Here is a 3,922-nt window from a genome sequence, read left to right as displayed (position 1 = left end):
TATATATGAAGTATTATATATATTAAGACTATACATGAAATATTATTTTAAGATGATCAAGAGTGCTTAAAACACTAGAAAAATAATTACAACGAATTCAAGATGACATTCAAGTAACTCATATAACCGTATAATGTTACCCAATGATGATCAAAAAAATGTTCCCCCTAAAAATATATCTATCGAGACGTTGACGTCATCAAAGTCGACTCGTTGAAATCTCATGGATGACTCTTAATCAAGTGCACTTAAGCCCAGTGTGTTTGAATTGTATCATCCATGTTAGTGTCTAAGAAGGATGCGAAGTAATCAAGCGATGTAAAGCATAAGATAAATATTTAGTACTCTCGAAATACAGTTATGTCAAGACGTTCGCTTTTATTTATATGATTTTAATTAGTCGAAGGGTTCGTAAACAGAGGACGCGGGGTTTTTTAATTCATCTCGTGTAAAAACAATTAAGAAATTCATCCGTGATGTGATGTCCGTCTCGAATGAATCTGCCACATGTTTATCCACCAACACGAGGCTTAAACTTTGATTCTGGGTCAGTTTATATTTTAATAAAAGGGACGCTTACTTCAATAGCTTTAAAAATTTGTTCTAAAAAGTAGTTGTACATTAACTGGACGTCGTCATTAAAAATCGCTAAATCCAAGTTACAAAATGATTGCTGAAGAGAATCATTATACTTTGCCCAATTAATTAGTTTGAATACTAAAAGTTATTTTGATTATAAGGTGATCACTACCCAAGTTTTCATTTAAAATATTCCAATCAGCGTTAACTGCTATATCGGATGATACAAACGTTATATCAGGAGATGATTGTTGCAAATGCCTACTTACCAATTTAATACGAGTAGCTGAACCATTATTGAGGGGAATGAAGCCACATTCAAGTGCCGAATCTTTGGATTTTCTCTTGTAATAAAAGTTCACCAAAAGAAACTACCTTAGGTCTCAGACTTTGAGCGTTCCATTGCAGCATATTAATTTTAAATATTTTAGAATTATCCATGATTAAAAATACTTTCAAAACATTTTCCCTCAATAAAGCTGTTGTATAAAAATCGCTTAAATTCTTCTAAAATAGCTACAACTACACCTACAATTTCCTCCTCTAATTTAGTATTTGAGATAATAATTGTTTTTATCTTATTTAATAACTTTATAAATTCAATTTTCATCCTTGAATTTTCTACTGCATCTGTCTTCTGCTCTGAGCTTTTAGTTGTTGAAATTTGGTCTTTATTTAATTTTGAATTTGCCTGCATTTTCTTCTTTTTCTTCGGCACCGCTTTTTTAACTTGTTTCTTTGTGGATGAATTAAGGTCTTCAGATTCTTCTTCATCACTATCTGGAATAGTATTTTCGTTATGGGGCTTATCATTAGTTGTTATTTTATTATAATGAGGATTAGACAAATTTATAAGGTTTTCTTCACTCATAACTGTATTAAATTCTTGTGTTTCATTATTTTGACGTATTTTAAAATTATTATCTTTTTCAGATTGATTAAAGTCAGCTAAAACTTGCAATGCTTTCTTATATGTAATATTTTCTTTACTCATTATCAGCCTTATCTCTTTTTCTTTTAGGAAAAATGGACAAGTTTCAACCAAAACAAAATGAGTACCTTTGCAGTTGAGACACTTCAAATTAACCGTCTCGCAATTTGAATGTTTTGAGCTTCCACATTTCGGACATATCATCTTCTTTAAAGGGCAAAATTTCAAAGTATGGCCAAACTTCCAACATCCTGAGCACTGGATAACGGGAAAAACAAAAGGAGACACTAGCATTCTGCAACCATAAGCAACTACATTTTGCGGAAAAGTAGTAGTTTTAAAACTGACTCTAATACTTTAACTGTCGATCCATTTTCCATTTTCATTTATGCGCTTTAGACGTTTAACAGATTGAATCACACAATCACATTCCAAAATATCGAGAAGCTCCTTTTCCGTCATATCCAAGTCTACTCCTTAATAAGTCCATATGATACTCTATTTTCAAAAGTCTTTTGGCAGCGCTAATTCAATTCTTCAATTTTTTTACAATTTAATAGTTTATTTGCGTCTTGCTCTGACTTAAGTTGAATAAAAATTTTATATGGTGACTTATACTTTATATTCACAATGTAATATTTTCGTTTCTTAACAGTCTAGCCATAACCATTTGTTTAGGAAGTTCACTCAAAGAAGTCATACATATTTCAGAAGTATCCGGTATTACGTCGTTTGATAGATTTTTATGGGTTGCAGAGTCACTTCTTATTAACCGTTTTGAACTCCTTCTTGTGACAGCTATAAAACCATCATCACTATTATAGTCCTCTTCTCGATCTTTTCTTCTCTTTGCGCACCTAGTTTGGCCTCTTTCACATTCTCTCATACTTTGTGACATACGTTCACATTCTTTAATAACCTCAGAATCACTTTTATCGCTCAAATTAACGAAATTGTCATCTTCACATATATTCTCTTCCATATTTTACATATGGGGGTAGATGTGAAATAAATAATATTAACCGATCGGTCGCAACAGACGAAACGCGTGCGTATCGTAAACAAGCTCGCGCTGAACTGTTATATTGTACTTATATATATAATTAGTAATAATGTCCTCCAGACCGATTTCGCCAGAGATTAGCCAACTACGCAGGAGATATTATAGTGCACGTGTGTGTACGCTAAACACAGGTGCACTCTCTATTTTCTAACTCTCATAATCCGATGGGACGGCAATTCGACACGACCGAAAAGAGTTCAGGGGCAGGACCAACGTCTTTACGTACTTTCCGAGGTACGGGAGTGTACACACTTCCAACTTCCAGACCGGGCTACTACTGAGAATTTTCTGACAGAAAAACCTAATAACTTTTTATTGGCCCAACCTGGTAATTGAACTCAGGACTTCCAGGGTCTGCGGCCTTATATCAAGCCACTAGACCAACGAGGCAGTTAATATATATATAAAACATATATGTATGAACACATTTAAAAAAAAACTTTGGTACGCTAAATATAATAGGTAATTAGACTAAGGTTTTGTTTGGTTTCCTTTTACTTAAGCTTTTGTATTTTATGTTGGTAATAGGATAAGCATTGAAGATGGCAATACTTTTTTAGTCACATTTGTATAAATAAAACTTATTATGAAACCAAACTAAAAATTAAAGCATCCTGAAACTGAGATTGTGATGCTGCCAAGTAATATACATGCGATGCGGGCACGCTAAAATAACTTTAAAACTTATTAAAGATAAGATACACCAAAGGCACGGACAAAACGTGTGTGGAAATACAAACACAATAAAAAAATGAGGAGAAGGTTTAGAGCATATTCCACCACGCAGCTTCGATACGGATTGATGGTATACATATATGGCACATTATCATCTGACGATGTTTTGCTTCACTGCTGATAAGATAAATAATAAGCACTAATAATTCACGTGAAAATTCAGTGATGCATGACTAGGTTTGAATCCGAAATCATCGGTTAAGATTCACGTCTATTGACAACTGGGTCATCACGACCAAACCAAAACCAAAATATAAGCGAGTCTATTTTAAGAAATTCGATTATGTGTTTTGGTTGAATTCAGATGACCGGTTCGAGTTTCACATCGATCGCGTTCAATTATATTTAGTCCATTTAAACGAATCGTTGTTGATATGTTTATATAATACTATATTAATGACAAACCAATTTCAAGCTATGTCAATCAATACATACTATGTGGAAACTGTGTATATGAATATGATAAATCATATCATTTTTCATATGTGCTATATGATTTTGTAATTATATTATAATTCATTCACAGTAACATCATTTTATAATAATCATCTTCCTATAGGCATCCCCACCTACGTCACCCTTTTTTTTAACGCTGGAAAAACGCACTACGCGTT

The 3,922-nt window shown here is 33.0% G+C and overlaps 1 pseudogene; it reads right to left on the bottom strand.

The window, feature by feature from the left end:
• Positions 1-648: 648 nt before the first annotated feature.
• On the bottom strand, positions 649-2,492 carry LOC126778381 (uncharacterized; annotated as a pseudogene).
• Positions 2,493-3,922: the final 1,430 nt, after the last annotated feature.

This window comes from Nymphalis io, chromosome 26 (genome assembly GCF_905147045.1).
Source record: "Nymphalis io chromosome 26, ilAglIoxx1.1, whole genome shotgun sequence".
Lineage (NCBI taxonomy): Eukaryota > Metazoa > Arthropoda > Insecta > Lepidoptera > Nymphalidae > Nymphalis > Nymphalis io.
This window is presented reverse-complemented; position numbering and strand designations above follow the sequence as displayed.